Consider the following 21,092-nt stretch of genomic DNA (forward strand, 5'->3'; position numbering starts at 1 on the left):
GAAATGCAGGTGGCCAACAGGCTGATGAAAAGATGCTCATTATTGCTAATCATCAGGGAAAATGCAAATCAAAACCACAATGAGATATCACCTCACAGAGGTCAGAATGTCTGTCATCAAAAAGAATGACTATTTTGGATTAAGGGATCAAGCAAAGGTTTTCTGAGGGGATGATACTGAAACTGAGATCTGAATGACAAGAAGATAGCAACCATCTGAAGACTGAAGGGACTAATAATCCAAACCAAGGGAACAGCTAATGCAAAGGTAAGCCCCAAGACAGAAATGAATAAGGTAAACAGAAATATTAATGCCAACAACTGTTCTATGAAACTTTTCTATTTCTCTACTTTTTGATCTCCCCACCAGTCCCTCCTATTGGAAAACCTAATAGGAACCTGGCTAGCAATGGAGATCGGGAAATGTGGTTTGCAGACTCTTAGCCCTAATAGTACATAGCAGAATATAGAAGGGTAAATTTTGACTGAGAAACAGCAGTTTAAAAACTAGCACAGTCCATCCTTTTTGGTTACTCATACACTTCTACACATATTTAATCTTCTAAACAGTGACAATAACATCATGTTTACACCATACAGGATGCAACCATCCTTTATACAAATCACGATATTCTCACCATCTCAAAAAAAGGTTGACACAAAACTCTGAAATTTACTGTTCTTATCTTCAGGTGATGTTAATTCTATTTATAGTTAAATCACAATTCTAAGTTTTGCAACCTACAGTCTAAATTTAAAACTTAACCACAATCAATGATTCCTATGTAAAATAGTGAGATGGGAGAAGGGAAAATATTTAATGTCTTGTTGTCATGTAACAGTGTTAAGGAACAAGCGGGTAAGAGATTATGTTTAACTGTAACTAGTCATGCAGCCATACTTGATATTACAACTTCCATTAATCATTACTATTTCCTGTTTTTCTTAGCCTCAACCAGCCCCACAATTCATGGGGATCCTTTATTTGGGGGTAAACCAAGCTGGCACTCCTGAGTGATCTGAATCTAACTATATTTGGTTGTTGAGGTCTCCATTAACATTTGACTTGAAAACATTAAGAGATCCCTGAGTTTCAGATAGATTCTGTTCTGTCCTATTGTAGAGAAGCAATTATTTTTCCTCTTCGTAATCAGGATCAATCAAATTAACCAGTAAAATAAGCTTTGTTCTTTGTTTGTTCTGTGCCAAAAGTGTGTCAGCCTCAACTTTCAGTTCAATCAAATTATTGATTCCCCTGGTGAAAGCATCCCTCTGTTGAGAACCAAGGACTCTAAATCAGTAGAGTCCAAAGTTATATGGCCAGTAAGTAAAAGTTTTACATCATACACTATCTGAACACACGTCCTCCACTAACTACGTGCTCAGGAGGGTCCAGAGGAGACATAGAGTAATGTATAAGAAAGGGGACACTGCCACTCTGAAAAAGTTATGTGATATTTGTCCTTTGAAGGCCAGGGATGATGATGAGATATGTTGCGATTGACACAGGCTCCCTAATTTCACTTGGAATGATGGTATCTCAGAAAGACAGGTTCCACATGGCAGCCCTTAACCGACAGAGACAAAGTGGGCACAATTATCACAGTGAGCAACAGAAATAGAGTTGTACCTGGAATGTGGCACACAGAATTTCTGGAGGATCCTTGGAAGTGACTAACTGAACATGCTTTCCTTAAAAATAGATGGATGTCTTATGCTAACAGTGGTTTATCTATATGTTACAGTGCTTAAAAACACTTCCTGAACTCCAAATGGGAAGATGCTATTTTTAAAATGGTGTAAGGAAACCTGGAGTGGAAAGAAATTAGCAAGGATGGCTGAGTTTTGTTATGTTTTTTTTTTATTTATTTATTTATTTATGGCTGCGTTGGGTCTTTGTTGTTGCATGCAGGCTTTCTCTGGTTGTGGCAAGCGGGGGCTACTCTTTGTTGCGATGCGCAATGCGGTGGCTTCTTTTGTTGTGGAGCACAGGCTCTAGGCACACGGGCTTCAGTAGTTGTGGCACGCAGGCTCAGTAGTTGTGGTGCACGGGCTTTGTTGCTCTGAGGCATGTGGAATCTTCCTAGACCAGGGCTCGAACCCATGTCTCCTGCATTGGCAAGTGGATTCTTAACCACTGCACCACCAGGGAAGTCCTAGGATGGCTAAGTTTTAACTGAGACTGCATTATTGAATCTGGCATGATCATGGGAAAGAGATCATTTGGGATCTCATCTTTTATCATTTTAAAATAAGAAAAATAAAATGACTTAAAATGATAATAATAGCTAGTACATATGGAACACCTACAATGTACTATACTGTTCTAACACTTAACATGTATTATCTCATCCATTCCTTTTATGAGATTGGTCATATTGTTAAACCCATCTTGCAGATAAGGCAACTGAAACACAGAGAGGTGAATAATCTATCCAAGTCTCAACATCTAGTAAGTAGCAGTCCAGAGTTTTAAATCTAGTTTAATACTACTAAATCATGGGTGAAACCCCTTGAACCCTGGTTTCAGTGTAAGTGGTTTTCTTTTCCATGTCTGCTGTATGATCTCACAATGGCCCAAGGTAATTCCCAGGAGTGACAAATTTTAGGGAAACAGAAACCAGCTTTCTGCAATTTGGCTGAGTGTGTAACTTAACTGAGGTGGACTAAATTGGCTGTAAATTCTTTGACTAGGCATCAATGCCCCACAGCCTTCCGGGCACTAGAACAAAAATAGCTAAGTGCATAATGATCACCACAGGGACAATTGCCCTAACATATCCATGTGCCAGAACACACGGGAAAGGAAGAGAAATAATTTCCTATCAACATCCTCAATCATTCTGGGAGATTACTTCATGATTGCCAAAGTAGAAACAGGGTGATGAGTAGGTGGGAAGGCTGGGAATAATAGGACATCATAAAACAGCTTGGCATCATGAGTTTAGGCATGGGACACTTGTGCTCTAGTCCTGCTTTGGACTCTAAACTGCTGTACAATGTTGAACTTGTAATCATCATGGAATATTAGAGCTAAAGGGACCATCATCATGTTCAAACTGCTTATTTTAGAGATAAGAATATGAAAGTCCAAAGAAGTACAACAAAACCAGTGCTCAACCATTCTGAATCCCCAGATTTTCCTACTGTTCACACTGCACCCCACTGTAGGCCCAGGCCCTCCATCATTATGAGCATCAATTTCCTCATCTAGAGAATGGAAATAGCCTTAGATACTCTACCTACCTACTATAGATTACTTTATAAGATCAAATGAGATAACGTATGGGAAAGTGTTTTTGAAAGTATATACCATGGAAATACCACTTGTTCTGGGGTTTGAGTATGTAACATTTCCTTCTCACTGTGTCACCATTTCGACAGTCTTCAGCAAGAGTGCCCAAAAATGACTCCAGAAACAGACCTGGAATTTAAAGAGAGACACACATCATTTAAGGTCAATCAACAGGTTAGAACTAAGAAGAATGGAAAGAAGTATGGGAAATTTTAAGTAGGTGGTGGGGGGTGTACTTTTAAAGAGTTATTTTGTAAACCACAAAATATTCTCTGAAGGGACATATTTACTACTCTACTGCTTACATCACTTAAGTTCACACCAGAGAGAGCACTTATTAATGCAACACATGAGGTGATCTACCAGCAGCATGGAAAGCAAGCAAAGGTGTTCTTGGTGGGCTTTGTCTGTTGGTTTGTCTTATCTGCTCTTTAGCTTGGGCACAATTGTTCCTATAGGGCCTAGTCATCCCTGATGTCTTCAGTCAGCCAAGTTTTAAATAACAGTGTGTTTTGCCCAAGTGTTCGCATTTACTATACAGCCATTTTTCTCTCAGCTTTCATTCAACACTTATTATGAGCCAGAGACTTCACACTGTGCTTTTTGTGTATTACCTAATTTAACTCTCTCATCAGCATGATAAAGTAGGTGCTATTGTAATCCTCACTGAATAGGTTAAAAACCTGAGGCTGGGGGAGGAGCCAGCACGTGGAGGAGCAAAGATTAAAATCAAGACTAGAGCCTGAACTTTTAACACCCTGCCATATTGCTTTCCTGTGTTTTGCCAGATTGTTTCATTGTCTTAAGCTACAATTTCAACCCACCTTGAATGAATGAATCACTCAAGGAATGAATCACTCAAGTTACTTTCCAAGTGCACAATACTATTTTTACAAATATTTAATAAACCCTTGTGTTGAGAAATCAAGCTTACTCTTCTGCATGGCTTTACCAGGAAAAAACAGGCTCAATGGCTGAAAAATATCAAGAGCCAGATTTTAGCTTAATGTGGGAAAGAATTTTGTATTCATTGGAGTGGTCCAGTGAGTGGAACTAGCTATTTTATGAGTATAGCAAGCAGAAGTTATTGTTCAAACAGAGGTTGTGGTGCCAAAAACATGGCCTCTGTGTACTGGTGACAAATCGAATCTCGGAGACAGAGTTTTGGGTAAAGTAGAAAATAAGAGTTTTATTGCTTGGCCAGGCAAATGGGGACACAGCAGGCTCATGAACTCAAAAACTGTGTCTCCAATCTAGGGGATTTGATGAGGAGATTTACAGCAAGGTTTCAAGGGCAGGGTTGCTGATAAGGTTCAGAGTGTGTCAGGGCCTGCATTTCTTTAATCTGGCCTCAGGTTGTCTCCTGATGAGATTTTGTGGTTTTCAGGGTTATCAAACTGTGACCTTCTCTCTGGAATGAAGAATGCTTCATCAAGTACTTAACATCTTCCATTTGTTGGGGGATTTAGTTCTACAGAAGAGCTCAACAATATTGTTATGTGTATCCCTTGAGGTGGAACCAGGACCCTGCCTCAAGGCTGCACTATTCTTTCTTGGCTGCTCCTTCCTTGTTTCTATATCACCTCCCTTCCCTGATTAGCAACTGTTTGAACCTGCCCTTTGGAACTCAGGGAAGTTCATGGAGGCTGACGCCTATTTCCTAAAAACAAGAAACAGGGGACACAGAAAGGCTTCTGTGCTTTCTGAAGTCTTTTCTTGATTATTTTTGTTCTGAATGGTCACTGACTCTTCTGCAATTGGGTAGTTCTTATATAGTGTGTACCTTGCAACTAGGACTGTATTAATTTTCAGAGAGGAGAGTATTGCGTGAGTTTAAGGCCAGAGTCTGGTTTGGTTTCAAGGGGCTTTGACAGCCCTGGAGAAGCTTTGTGGAGGAGGTGAGACTTGAGATGGGCCATGAGGAAGGGACAAGTGAGACATCTTGATAGACTGAGATTGAGTAAAAGATTTCAGACAGGGGCTAGCAATGGAGAAAGAAAGAGAGTAAGCCCAAGAAAGGAAATCCTTTCTTCAAGTTATGGTAGTCCGTTTTGAAGAAAGGATTTCCTTTCTTGGGCTTACTCTCTTTCTTTCTCCATGCTAGCCCCTGTCTGAAATCTTTACTCAATCTCAGTTATCAAGTTCAATTGTCCCTTCCTCATGGCCCATCTCAAGTCTCACCTCCTCCACAAAGCTTCTCCAGGCTGTCCCAGGCCTTGACACTCTTCATGCCTTAAACTCTGGCAATACTCTCCTCTCTGAAAATTAATACAGTCCTAGTTGCAAGGTACTCACTATATAAGAACTACCCAATGGCAGAAGAGTCAGTGACCATTCAGGACAAAAATAATCAAGAAAAGACTTCAGAAAGGAAAATGTGGCCTGAGCTAAATCCTAAATACTGACTTTCAGCCCAGGAGGGTAGGAAATATGGACATCTGATCTGATGGAACCCTGGTAGTTAGCACAGAGGCTGTCACATTGCAGATGCTCAAAAACATTTAAAAAGAAAGGAAGGAGGGAGGAAAGGAGAAAAGGTAGAAAGGAAGCAAGCAAAAGTGAGCCAGGCATGTTTGCGGAATGGTGAAGAGACCTGACTAATGAGAACAATGTGCATCTGTGTTGAGCAGAGGGTATTAGAACAAATGAGCAGTGTCGGCTCAAACTATGAAGAGCCCAGAAAGCCAGGCTGAGAACTTGAGCCTGGCTGTGGAGACATTTATAATATTCTGAATAACATTAACAATTTTTGTGGCTTCTTTATGAGACTGCAAGTCATGTGAGAGTATAGTTCTCAGCTTATTCTTCTTGATATCCTCAGCTGATTTAGCTCAGTGTGTGCCTTAACTGTGTGAAGAATAATTAAGCAAATGAATAAACCATTTTCTGCTTCATTCATTCCAGAGGTGAATTGATCTTTTGCACCTTGCTGACACCCTGGTGTTAGCCACAAGTTGGCCTCTCTCTCATGTACAGGATCCAAGGTAATGTGAACATTTCTCCAACATGACACTACAAAGTTAAATTTAATGAACTTTCCCCTCCTGAGGATATTTATCATTAGATCAACCTCACCTGTCTAGTGCTATTCCAAAATCCCCATTCCAAGGCTATATTGGTAGCCAATTACTGAGTCATGTTCTTAGACGTGTACTGAAGTGGAATGGAAAGCTTAATAATCACAGAATTGTAAAATATACCCAGTCCCTGACAAATAATTTTATTAACAATCTTTCATTCCCTTTTTTCTAACTAGAATATCCTTAAATCAATTATAATGCATCCTTCAGAAGATGCACATGCTGAATTTGAGTTTTGTAAAAGAATAGGAAGGGGCAAGAATGCCTGATCTCAGACACTGTCTCTGTCACTTACTGATCCTGAAATTTTGGACAAATTACATTCTCTAAGTCCCAGTTTCTTCATCTGTAAAATTGTAATAACACTGCCTACTCTACATTTTGTACATTGTAGTGGCAACATTTTTACACATCAATTTTGGCTATATATGTATGTATTTTTAACCTAAGTATTAATAGGCTTTCATCTAAAATAACGGCTCAGTTTTTTCCCTAGGAAAACAGACCTGTCTTCCCCAAGAAAGTCTCTTGCCCTAAACCTTTTTAATTCCATTCTTCTATTATAAGGTAACTTTCTCCTTTGCCATCCCCATAGGGTCCAGTATTTAGCTAGTAAGATAACTTTTCAGACTAGTGTTTTAATAGAACACTCCTTTGTGATTAAATATTTCCATGTTAAACTAGCAAATTCTGGATATCTTACCCTTAAGAGTATATTTAATCTTGATATTCTTAAAAGTTATAAAACTGGTAAATATAGGCTGCTGGAAAGCCAGTAGGAGAGAAAGTTTGTTTTTGAAAGCATCTTGGGTAGCTTTAAGTTTCTTAAAATTTACTCTGCATAGGTGGCTAACTGTAGGGTGGGCTAATAGTGACCTTGTCACTGGGGCCAAAGCCAACAAGATGCATTTCAGCAGAATAAAGTCATACACTTAAGATCAAAACACCAATTTTACAAACAATATGGTGCTTGTTTTGGTAATACTCACCTGCAAAAGATGTGACAGTATTATCTGACCACAAGCTGAAGGTGTTTAAAAAGCTAACACAAAATTAGGTCAGTCACGTTTACATGTCTATGAAGCCAAAATCATGAGACAATCTAAACTGACTACTGTGATGACTGGGCATATCTGGAGTAAGGGTAGAGTTCAGGATGCCTTGTTTTAATTGCCCGAACAAGACAACAAAATGTCTAAAGATCTTGTCAAATGAGACCCGCCTTATACAAAGAGGGATTTCTAGACTGGAGGATAGAAATAATAAAATGGGTCTTGTAAAGAAGAGAAAAAAAGAGATGTTGTCTGTGACTCCGAATGACCTAACTAAGTTCACTTGTTAGAAACTGTGGACATACCCATTTTGCTGCATATAAGAAAGAACTTTCTAATACATGGGGCTATACAAATTAAAGTGGTTGATTTCATGAAGAAATGACTCATTTCTGCAACTTCAAGGTCTAGCATTGTTCTTGACACATGGTAATGGAAGGAAAGAAGGAAGGAAGGAAGGAAGGAAGGAAGGAAGGAAGGAAGGAAGGAAGGAAAGAAAGAAGGAAGGAAGGAAGGAAGGGAGGGAGGGAGGAAGAAGGGAGTTGTTCTCTTAGCTGGCAAATGGAGCCAGTCTTTTCTAATCTAAATTGATCAGGATTTCTCATCAAATCCACATTATTTGTATTTTTTTACAGAAAGTTCACCACCTGCCCCACTTGTTTTAAACAGACTCTTTCACAATAAAATTCCATTTAGAATTTAACCTATGTCAGAAGAATCAGGCCATCACAAAATTGTGCGTTCTCCTAACTGGTAAAAAAAAACTTGAATTTTTTCTTGTATATTATATGTCACATTTATTTCTAATAATAAATTAGACCTTGCACAGTTTCAGTTTCTGCTAGCAAAAAAGTATACATACTATTGTCCTGTAAAATGTGGCCAAAATAAGAAAAGGTGGAGGCATGAAACATAAGGATTTTTAATAGAAACATATTTTCTAAAACCTTAAATTCCACTTAGTTTCCGATATTCAACAGAAGTTAAGTGAGAGGCTGAATTTATTTGAGCTTTGAGTTTTCATATAATATAGTTCTGAGTCTAGTCAGAAATTCCTGTTACATTTAAAAGAGTTTCATGCTATTAACCTATTTTTTAAATTTTAAGAGTCAAAACACAAAGTTGCCATTCTATAACAGTCTCTTAATTCAACTTAGAAAGTAATTTGCCTTATTATTCATTATCCCCTTTTGATGGACCTGATTGATTGGTTTTTTGGTTGATCTCTGTTTGCCTTACCTAGCTATTGGTCTCAGAACAACCTGAGAGCTGGAGTCAGGAAATCTGGGTCTGAGTCCCAGACCCACTGACTTATAAAGGTGTAACCTTGGGCAATTCACACAGCTCCTCTGAGCCTCAGTTTGCCCATATCTAAAATGGGATAAAGTTGTTACTCCTGCCTACCCTTCTGGCTTATTGCAAAATTACCTGAGATATCCTACATTAACATGCTTAGTGACCTGTAAATATTTCTACATAAGCATGAGGCATTATTATCCTTGCACAACTTTATGAGCAAACAAAAATATCCGTATTCCATTTTTAAGGAGCAACCTGGGATTGAGTTCCTTCTCAAATTCACAAGGATTCTAAAGAGGCAGTCACCACTGCGACTGCTGAGTGGCCAGGGGCATCATAGAGCTATGGCAGTGGGACCAAGCTCCATCCTTTTGTCGAGTGACTAAAGCAGTAGTCATTTATGAATTGAAGCAAGTCCCAATTTGCAATAATGTATTTCATAAACTCTGTTTTCTATATTTTAATTACTATGCATAATTTGAAATACAATTTGTTAATATTGTTCCTATGTGTGCTTCATACACCCTGGAAGTCTGAGAAAACCCTGAACTACAAGGTCACTCTTATGATACCATGCATTATGGAATTATGGATGAAGCAATGGCATGGGGGTATGCCAGTCTAAATTCTAATCACACTGGAAAGCTGTGGTAAGCTGAATAATGATTCCCTAAAGATGCTCACATCCTAATCCCCAGAACCTGTGAGTGTGTTACCTTACACGTAAACTAAATTTTGCACACGTGATAACACTAAGAATTTTGAGATAGGGAGATTATCCTGGATTATCCAGGTGGTCCCAAGGTAATCATTAAGGTCTTTATAAGAGGAAAGCAGGAGAGCCAGAGGTGTGAAGGAGATGATGACAGAAGTGGAAGTCAGAGTGATACAGGGCTATGAGGCAAGGATTGTGCACAGCCTCTAGAAGCTGGAAAAGACAAAGGAACAGATTTTTCCCTAGAGCCTCCAGAACAGACATAGCCAGTCCTGCTGACACCTTGATTTTAGCCTACTGAATCTAATTTTTGACTTCTGACCTCCAGAACTATAAGAAAATTAATTTGTGTTGTTTTTAAACCACTAAGGTTGTGGTAAAACAAACCACACTCCTATTCCTCATTACAGCAGGAATAGGACACTAATGTACTAATGTTTATATCTTTAAAATAAAGTAATTGTTTCAGATGTTCTCAAAGGTCCCTTTCAGTTCTGACATCCTATAGAAAGATACTATCTTACACTTGGGGAAATCCAGCTTTTCTTATAGCAATATAAATAGCAGTTACATAGATAATTAGTGCTATGCTGCTTCTAGAAATGGGTTTGTTTAGTTTTTTATATTGTCTGTGTTTTGCCTTTAGTTTCTGTTGTATTTATTTGTGGAAGAAAAATTATATGCTTACATTTTATTCTGGAACAAGATAGGGATGGAAAAAATGAATAAATGCAATGAAAAGAGTATTGACTTCCAAGTCAGAGACTCAGTCTACTGTCCTGCCTTTGCCTAAGAGTAGGAGTAGGCTATTTACAATAACCAGGACATGGAAGCAACCTAAGTGTCCATCATCGGATGAATGGATAAAGAAGATGTGGTACATATATACAATGGAATATTACTCAGCCATAAAAAGAAATGAAATGGAGGTATTTGTAGTGAGGTGGATGGAGTTAGAGTCTGTCATACAGAGTGAAGTAAGTCAGAAAGAGAAAAACAAATACAGTATGCTAACACATATATATGGAATCTAAGGAAAAAAAAAAAAAAAAAAGGTCATGAAGAACCTAGTGGCAAGATGGGAATAAAGACACAGACCTACTACCTACTAGAGAATGGACTTGAGGATATGGGGAGGGGGAGGGGTAAGATGTGACAAAGTGAGAGAGTGGCATGGACATATATACACTACCAAATGTAAAATAGATAGCTAGTGGGAAGCAGCCGCATAACACAGGGAGATTAGCTCAGTGCTTTGTGACCACCTAGAAGGGTGGGATAGGGAGGGTGGGAGGGAGGGAGATGCAAGAGGGAAGAGATATGGGAACATATGTATATGTATAACTGATTCACTTTGTTATAAAGCAGAAACTAACACAGCATTGTAAAGCAATTATACTCCAATAAAGATGTTAAAAAAAAAAAAAAAAAAAGAGTAGGAGTAGGCCACTTCTCTCTCTCTCTTTGCCTCTCTCTCTCTCTGGCTGCTTCTGCCTTTCCCTTTCCCTCCTCTCTCTATTAGTTTAATAGGCCTGCCATATCAAATTACCACAAACTGTGTATCTTCAAATGATAAAAATTTATTATCTTACAGTTCAGGATGGCAGAAGTCCAAAATCAAGGTGTCAGCAATGTTAGCTCCTTCTGGAACCTTGGAAGGGGAATATTCTGCATGACTCTTCACAGCCTCTGGTGGTTGTCAGCAATCCTTTGCTATCCTTGTCTTGTTGATGTATCATTTCAGTCTCTGCTTCTGTCATTACATGGCCTTTTCCTGTTTGTTTCTTCTGTGTCTCTGTTTTCTCTTCTTATAAGGATACCAGTTGTTCAATTTAGGACCCACCTTAATCCACCGTGACCTCTGTACTACTCAGGGTTCTCCAGAGAAATAGAACCAGTGGATACATATAAGTGCAGAAAGATTTATTATAAGGAATTGGCTGATATGATTATGGAGGCTGACAAGTTTCAAGATCCGGACCCCGGAAAGCTGATGCTTACTTCTAAATCCAAATGCCAGCATGCTGTAGATCCAGGAAAAACCAACCTCTCAGTTTGAGTCTGAGGCAGGAGAAAACAATGCCCCAGGTTGAAGGCAGTCAGGTATCAAGAATTCCCCCTTATTTGAGGAAGGGCGAGTCTTTTTGTTCTATTCAAGATATTCAACTGATTGGATGAGGCCCAGCCTGCTTTACTCTATCAATTTAAATGTTAAACCCATCCAAAAACACCCTCATCGAAACACGCAGACTGACGTTTGATGAAATATCTGGGCACTCCATGGCCCAGTCAAGTTGACACCTAAAATAAACTATCACAGCTTCATCTTAACCTATTACATCTGCAAAAACCTTACTTCCAAATAAGATTACATTCTGGCATTCCAGGTAGACATGAGTTTTGGGAGGACACTGTTTAGCCCGCTATAGCCTCTTCATGTCCCAGTCTGCAAAATGAGGGCCTGGATGCTAAGCAGTACTTCTCATGCTACAGTTCTGTTGGAGAATTTTTCTGGAGGCTGGAGGCAGGTCATCTAAGGCAAGGGGCTCTGGGTGCTGATAAGATTGGGAAATGCTGCTTTGAACAAAACTTGACAGGTAATTCTTGCTGAGGCTTTATTTCATGAAAGAGCGCTGTGAGTCTTCAGGAGAGGTGATAGCAGCTATTCTTTTCCAGGGCTTATTGATCACAGAAACTTCCATCCTTTGTTTTTCTTGGCTTACCTATGAACACCTCCCAAACCAGAGTTCCCTGGAACTCAGTCTCAGAAACACTGCACAATGATCTCTAAGGAGTACTCAATTTCCAATAATCTGTGGTTTTATCAATCATTAGTTCTCTAACCTCCTTTTAAAGAATAAATTCCTCTTGGATTCCTAGTGTTAGTTTAAATTATATTTATTATATTGTTACTTAAATATGAATAAACATAAAACTACCTATAAATCCCTTATACCTCTGACTCTTAGCAAACTATAAAACCCAAACAAATGTGCAAACTAATTTCAAAGAAAACTAATAAATTTAAAATTAACATTAATTTAAATGTAATTATTTTGCTGGAATTATATCACTGCTCAAAATGCATATATGGTATGTTCTGTTCTGGGGTAGTTCAACAAATCTAGCACAATGTGCCACAGGTGATTTGATTCTCCCACCAGTTTTTTCTATTCAAATTCCAGGAATGTTTAATTTGCACAGCTCTCAGTGATGCTTTCTCATGACAGGAACACACCATTTATATATTTCTTATATCTCTGCTATTTTCTTATTACTGGTAAGCATTAGATAGTTCTCCTTTGTATCAATGCCATAAGAAACACAAATAGACAAAACTATGACAATTGAGGGTAGGTTATTAAGTAGTCATTCAAAAGATCCAGAGTGTTTGTCTTTTCTTTAGATTATCATTATCATTAGACTAAAATAGAAAATATATATATATATATATATATATATATACTTATGTAAAGTAAACAAATACAATAAAGAACCTGCAAATGCCAGAGATCATCTGCAGATCTCTTTAATTCCTTGGAGTCCTTTTAAAAAGTGCTAACTGTAGATGCTCCTGGTTCTCTCACAATAACCTAAAACTTCTTCAGCAGAGATCTACCCTGCTCTTTCCTTTCATTCTCTTCCTAGGGATCAAGGAGTCAAAAATATGTATGAATGTGATGCTCAGTCATAGATCTTAACTACTTGTCTCCATTCAGAAGATCATGGCCATGAATTTTCCCTTTATGTAACTATGTAGAAATCTGTGTACAGCTAAAAGTATTATGTGACCACTGCAAACTCACAATTTAACCTTCAGAAAGAAAGCAATGAAGTCTAATGATCTCCCCAGAATGACTTTCTGAGGTTGCCCTCACCATAAACAAATTTCATTAATTCAAACTAACTGGGCTATGAAGAGGCCAGTATGAATTAGAGAAGTCCGAATTAAATTTTCTGTTTACTATCTAGTAAACATAACAACTCAAAGTAGCATAACAAAGTGTTAAGAGGCAGAAGTCTTTAATGAGCTGCTTTAATGAACAGGTAAAAACAGTTTAAAATTAGCACAATGATTGTTTTCTTGCAAATTCACTCTCTACTATTCTATAAAGCATTTTAATTCTCTGCAATCTTGTTTACCCCAGTAATTTGCTTAGAAAACCCTTTCTTTCATAACTAGAGTAGAAGCAACACTTAGCTCAGGCCAGTCCAAATGAGCCAAGAGTTTAAAATAGTAGCATCTGATTTGATTAGGTTTTACTAACAGCAAGTCAGGAAAATGCATTAACTCCCTTAGCCCACTAGGGGTTCCCTTTGTGTGCTGACATTAATTGCTGCCATTTACTTCATTGCCTGTTGCTTCCCTCCTGCCTTCTTACTGACAACACTGTGGATGGAGAACTTTTCTACAAACCTCCCTCAAACCAGCATTCTCAGCTCAGCAGATGTTACCTGAATGTTGATTTAGCTATCAGTCTGTTTGATGAGATTAGAGGGTCACCAAAAGGCCACTCTGACCAAAATCACAGAGACCTTTTTGTACATACCTGCAGCAAGTTCTGAAGGAGCCATCAAATAGACATAACCACCATTAAAATTACTTCTTGAGGACTCTGAGAGATTTGCACACTTTTGATAAAATCATAGTATCACTTTTCCTCTCATCTGGCTATTAATCACACATTGATGTACATTATAGCATAGCATTTACTATAGTTTCTATTAACTTAAATTTCTTATAGGTATGCTTTGTCTTTGCAACTAGAGAAACTTTGAGGACAGAGATTACTTTTCTCATATTTTTGCTCAACCCCCACTTTCACCCCAAGCCCCTGGCACAATGCTGTGCAAATAATAATAAATACTAAAAATCCCTTGATGAAAAGGCATTAACGCTTTAAACAACTAAAACTTAAGCAAGTAAAACTGTCTGAATTGTTCATTCTCAGTTTTTGTCACCTAAAAGTCACCAAGGTTCTAAAGCAATTGGACCTAGGACAGGGAAATTTTGTGTTTTTGTTTTTTTAATATGGGTATTTCGATAGGGATTGCATTAAATCTATAGATTGCTTTGGGTAGTATGTACATTTTAGCAATAGTAATTCCTCCAAACCATGACCATGGGATACCTTTCCATTCTTCATATCTTTAATTTCCTTCATCAGTGTTTTATAGTTTTCAGAGTATAACCCTTTCACCTTGGTTAAAGTTTATTCCTAGGTATTTTATTCTTTTTGATGCAATTTTAAACGGGATTTTTTTTTTTTTTTTGCTTTCTCTTTCTGATAGTTCATTATTAGTATATAGAAAAGCAGCAGATTTCTATATATTAATCTTGTATCCTGCCACTTTACTGAATTCTTTTATTAGTTCTAATAGTTTTTTGGTGGAGACTTTAGGGTTTTCTATATATATTATCATGCCATCTACAAATAGTGACACTTTTACTACTTCCCTTCCAATTTGGAGTCATTTTATTTCTTTTTCTTGTCAGATTGCTGTGGCTAGGACTTCCAATATTATGTTAAATAGAAGTAGCAAGAGTGGGCATCCTTGTCTTGTTCCTGAATTTAGAGGAAAGGCTTTCAGCTTTTCACCATTGAGTATGATGTTAGCTGTGGGTTTGTCATAAATGGACTTACCCTATGCCAAATTTGATGAGAGTTTTTTTCATGAGTGGATGTTGAATTTTTTCAAATGTTTTTTATATCTCTATTGAAATGATCATGTGATTTTTATCCTTCCTTTTGTTAATGTCATGTATCACATTTTTTGATTTGTGGACTTGAACCATCCTTGCATCCTTGGGGGATAAATCCCAGTTGATCATGGTGTATGATCATTTTTATATGTTGTTAGATTTGGTTTACTAATATTTGTGGGCTTTTTTGTTTTTTGTTTTTTGTTTTTTTAAATATCTTTATTAGAGTGTAATTTCTTTACAATGTTGTGTTAGTTTCTGCTGTACAACAATGTGAATCATCTATAAGTATACATATATCCCCATATCCCCTCCCTCTTGAGCCTCCCTCCTACCCTCCCTATCCCACCCCTCTAGGTCATCACAAAACATCGAGCTGATCTCCCTGTGCTACGCAGCAGCTTCCCACTCGCCATCTATTTTACATTGAGTAGTGTGTATATGTTAATGCCTCTCACTTCGTCCCAGCTTCCCCTTCCCTGCCCAGTGTCCTCAAGTCCATTCTCTATGTCTGCGTCTTTATTCCTGCCCTGCCACTAGGTTCATCAGTACCGTTATTTTAGATTCCATATATGTGCATTAGCATACAGTATTTGTTTTTCTCTTTCTGACTTACTTCACTCTGTATGACAGACTCTAGGTCCATCCACCTCATTACAAATAACTCAGTTCCATTCCTTTTTATGGCTGAGTAATATTTGTTGAGAATTTTTGCATCTATATTCATCAGACATATTGGCCTATAATTTTATATCTTTGTAGTGTCTTTCTCTGGTTTCAGTATCAGGATAATGGTGGCCTCATTGAGTGAATTTGGGAGCATTTCCTCCTCTTCAATTTTTCGGAAGAGTTTGGGAAGGATGGGTATCAGCTCTTATTTATATGTTTGATAGAATTACCCTGTGAAACTGTCTGCTCCTGGACTTTTGTATCCTGGAAGTTTTTAAATTACTTATTCAATTTCACTACTAGATATTGGTCTGTTCAGATTATCTTATATCTTCCAGATTCAATCTTGGAACATTGTATGTTTCTAGAAATTTATGCATTTCTTCTAGGTTGTCCAATTTGTTTTCATAAAACTGTAGTATTCCTTTATGATTTTTTTTTGTATCTCTGTGATATTAGTTGTAGTTTCTCCTCTTTCATTTCTTATTTTGTTTATTTGGGTCTCCCCTCTTTTTTTCTTTATGAGTCTGTCTAAAGCTTATCACTTTTGCTTATCTTTAAATAAAAAACAAAACAGCTCTTGATTTCATTGATTTTTCTTCTTTTTTTTGTCTCTATTTTATTTATTTCCTCTCTGATCTAAATTATTTCCTTCCTTCTACTGTCTTTGGGCTTTGTTTGTTCTTCTTTGTCTAACTCTTTTAGATGGTAGTTTAGGTTGCTTATTTGAGATATTTCTTGTTTCTTGAGGAAGGCCTGTATCTCTGTAAATTTCCCTCTTAGAACTGCTTTTGCTGTGTCCCAGTTATTTTGGAAAGTTGTGTTTTTTATTTTCATTTGTCTTGAGGTATTTTCTGATTTCCTCTTTGATTTCTTCATTGACTCATTGGTTTTTTAGTAGCATGTTGATATGTCTCCATGTGTTTGTGGTTTTTTCCCATTTTTCTTCCTGTAATTGATGGTCAGAAAAAATGCTTGATATAATTTCTGTCCTTTTAAATTTGTTGAAACTTGTTTTGTGGCCTAGCATTTGTTCTATCCTGGATAATGTTTCATGGATAATGTTGAAAAGAATGTGTATTTGTGATGGACTGTCCTGTAGATATCTATTAAGTCCAACTGGTCTTTTGTGTCATTTAAGAACACTATTCCCTTATTGATTTTCTGTCTGAATGATCTGTCCATTGTTGTAAGTCCATTGTCCATTGATGTAACTGGGGTGTTAAAATCCCATACTGTTATTGTATTATTGTCAATTTCCCTTTATGTCTGTTAGTATATGCTTTATATATTTAGGTATTCCTGTATTAGGTGGATATATATTAAAGAATGTTACATCCTCTTCTTGTATTGATCCCTTTGTCATTATATACTGCCCTCCTGTGTCTTTTGTTACAGACTTTATGTGATATAAGTATAGTTACCCCAGCTTTCTATGGGTTTTCATTTGCATGAAATATATTTTTCCATCCCCTTACTTTCAGTCTTTGTGTGTTTTTAGCTCTGAAGTGAATCTCTTGTAGTCAGCATATGAATGAGTTTTTTTTTTTTTTTTATCCAATCAGTCACTCTATGTCTTTTAATTGGAGCATTTAGTCCATTGACTTTAAGTGATTATTGATAGGTATGTATTTATTGTAATTTTGTTACTAGTTTTCTGGTGGTTTTTGTAGTTTTTCTCTGTTCTTTTTTTCTTCTCTTAGTGTCATCCCTTGTGGTTTGATAATTTTCTTTAGTTGTATGCTTGTTTTCCTTTCTCTTTAGTTTTTTGGTGTTGATTGTAGGTTTTTTATTTGTGGTTACCATAGGGTTCATATATGTTGACCTATAACTATATGAATTTGTTTTAAACTGATATCATTTAAGTTCAAACACATTCTAAAAGATCTATCTTTTTTACTCTCCCCCACATTTTGTGTTTTTGAGGTCATATTTTACTTCTTCATGTCATGGGACAGGGAAGTTTTGATGAGATTTAAAGTTTTCTGGAATATGAATGGAAAAAGCGATGGGAGCTTGACAAGAAAGAATAACATTACCCTAATTCCCATTTTGCTTCTGGCTAGGACTACTTAGATACCATGGCTTATCAGACCAAGGCAAAAATGTCTCAATAAAGTCAACTTTTGCTATGTTTTTTAACCACAGATTACTCTGTGGTATTTTTCTAGTTTAAAAGAAACTTTCACAATATTAAGGCCTAGGCATGAGGCAAAACACATCAAGTAACATGGGATTAAGCCCAGGAGGTGATTTCCACAAAGGAAACCAGCAGAATATCTGTTTGATGAGAAATGATTGTCCTGAGGTGCACTAATCATTCTTTTTCCCTAACTCAATAATTAAATGTTCAAGGAAGCACTATCAATAGTGTAATAGTATAATAGTTATCAACAAGCCTTCCCCACACATTTTTGTAGAGAAGAAAATGATCTCCCACTTGGAATTATTTGATCAAGTTAATTGAGGAACATTTTAATAATGAGTCTATTTCCTACTAGAAACAAAAGTTTAAGAACTTAAGAATCACCCTAAGCTTTTGTTTTGACCACTGATACCTCAGAACATGGAGGAATAACTGAGACAATGGGAAGAAGGTGAACAGGTGTCAGAGTCTCTAGAGACATGAAGGGGATCTTCCCCCCCAAGCCCATTCCCTTTGATTGGATGTCCATTAGCCAAAAAAGAAGGTAAAACAGGGGAAGCCTTCTCTCCCTCAGGAGGTTCTGAATTGTGTTATTGGGAGCCTGGGTGTGGTGAGTGGAAGCCCTGAATCCTCAGCCTTTACTTGTCTAAATACTACAGGAGTGATTTTGGGAGAGATATTTAACCTGTTATGTGGTGAATGTTCATATCTCCCCAAATCCATATGCTGAGGCTCTGACCACCAACATGATTGATAGTATTTGAAGGTGGCACATTTGGTAGATATTTAGGTTTATGAAGTCATGAGAATGGAACACTCATGATGGAATTAGTGCCCTTATGAGAAGACAAAAAGACACCAGAGTTCTCCCTCTCCCTGCACATACACCAAGGAAAGACCATGTGAGCACACATCAAGAAGGCAGCTGTCATTAACTTCCATTATCAGTACATACATTTTCTGATTATCCACTCACTCTACAAGCATGCCTTATGCTCCTACTGGATTCCAGGTACTCTACTACATGGGTGGTGATGTAAACATGAAGAAAAATATTCCTACTCTCAAGCAACTTTCAGTTAGCAAAACTAGGGCCTGTAGCTATTATAAAGTGAGCTCATCAAATTCATGCTTCTAATCTCTAAGAAATCTTTTTTAAAAAAGAGAGAGATCATGAATAAAAATGATGTATAATATTATCTTGGAGGAAATTAGCATTATTAGAAAAATTTATATTTAGGAGAAGAAAACCAATCACCAGAAAAGCTTTTATTCTGCTGAACATAATATTAATAATCTTTACTAGACCTAAAATAGTGTTTGTTATATTCTTCTCTGTTTCTAAAAATACACAGTGGTCTGAAAGCCAAAATCTAATTTGTAATTTTCACAGCTGAATCACATCCATTTCCTTCCAAATTGTATACTAGTGGGCACTGCCACCAATACCCAAACAGCAGCCCAACTCAAAACCCAGCAGTTCCCCTAGGGAGGACCAGGTGGGTTAGGTTCCATTTATAGTATCCTGGAAAAGAGTACCTCTGAAGTAGAAGATATTCAGTCAACGGAAAGTTGGAGTAGAAGACCTTTAAGCCTTTTTCCAAACCGAGATTCCATCATTCTGAGAGACTTTGGCTTATGAAATGTGAGGGACACCCTAACTAGGCTGTGAATGGAAACCAAGTGTTCTCATTTCAACTTGTGATTTTGTAAAGCAGGCTATGATGTGTCTGGTCTATAGCTAAAGGTGTAAAATAGTACTGTTTTTTAGTTAAGGGGAATAGTTTATAGGACAAACAAATATGCAGATTAGCAAATCATTTTACCCAAACCTCATCTAAGCCTCAGTTTATGGGATACAGATAGCTATACACAAAGGTATAGAGGCAGTCACAGCTGGCAAGCTCATAACAAGCCCTTAAGAGAAGATTAGGCTCTTTGGGAGACATCACCCCCTTCTGATTAGGGGGCATAGGAAAAGAGTGTCAGCAACAGCCTCCCTTGACCTTCCTTTTGGGTGCTGTAGAAACTGAATAATGACTGGGAGCAATTTTAAAGTTGACCAGATGATGGCCTTTCTGTGGCTAGGATGTTCACTGGAGGAAAATTTGGGGGGAAAAAAGGGGAGCAGAGTGGTATGGTAATCTAAGAGCCTATATGTCAAGAGTTATTCTAAATTGTGATGATACAAAGGATAGGTGTAAGTTCAAAGGACAAATTTTCCACCATTAAGAACATTCTGGTTCAAAAGAACAAAATCTCTTCAGCTAATCTCTGACTGGAACAAGAACCAAGGAATATGCTGCTTATGGCTATGATTTCTAAAGATTCATAGATTCTCATAGGGGAATCTTCATTACATGGAGGTTAAGAGCATGAGACTTGGAGTCAAAACTGAATTTAAATCCCAGCTTACCCCCATACTAGCTGTGTGACCTTGTGTCTGTCACTTATTCTCTCTGAGGCTTAGTTTTCTCATTTTTATAATGAGATAATTAATACAATCTTCAGAATATTGTTGTAAGATTAAGTGAGATAATATATGTAAAACTCTTAACATAAATTAGGTACTTAATAGTATAAATTCAGATCTGAAAATTAGATTAATTTGGAATAATAATAACAATAATAATTTAGAAAATAATTATACTTAATTCATACCTCTTATATTATACATGAGTAAACCATAATTCAAAGAGGGGATAACTTGCTCAAGAATACACAACTAAGAAGTCTCAGAGACAAGACTATAAGTCTTCTGATTTCAGACTATTATTCTCTCTTTGGCATCATGCTCACATACGTTGGGGTACATACACATACTAAGCATCTCTGATTTCTCTATAGATTTATTCCACATAGCTTGTTCCTACACAAGGGAAAAACGTTCCCAAATTCTGCTACCCACTCTATAAAATAAGATTTCCATGAAAAGTAAGTTCTCATTTCCCAATACCCTATCATCTGATGCTTAATCTATTTAATCATTTGACTCAGGATAAGATGGGTGTGTTCTAGATTATGCTTTCCTTTATTTCCCATAGGCAATCACTGGTCATTCAGCAATGCTTTGGATGAGTTATTTGATATTTACTTATTGGTGTATTATCTTTTATAGTATTAACAATGAGGT

The 21,092-nt window shown here is 37.2% G+C and overlaps 1 long non-coding RNA gene across 1 annotated transcript in view; it reads right to left on the reverse strand.

Moving 5' to 3' along the window:
• Positions 1-1,969: 1,969 nt before the first annotated feature.
• LOC137776276 (uncharacterized) overlaps positions 1,970-21,092 on the reverse strand; it is a 29,688-nt gene continuing 10,565 nt past the window's right edge. Inside the window, exons 2-3 of the long non-coding RNA XR_011076192.1 lie at positions 3,313-3,423; positions 1,970-2,109 (exon numbers count right to left, since the gene is read on the reverse strand). This is a non-coding gene — a long non-coding RNA (uncharacterized lncRNA). The remainder of the gene's footprint in view (positions 2,110-3,312; positions 3,424-21,092) is intronic.

This window comes from Eschrichtius robustus, chromosome 14 (assembly GCF_028021215.1).
Source record: "Eschrichtius robustus isolate mEscRob2 chromosome 14, mEscRob2.pri, whole genome shotgun sequence".
Classification (NCBI taxonomy): Eukaryota; Metazoa; Chordata; class Mammalia; order Artiodactyla; family Eschrichtiidae; genus Eschrichtius; species Eschrichtius robustus.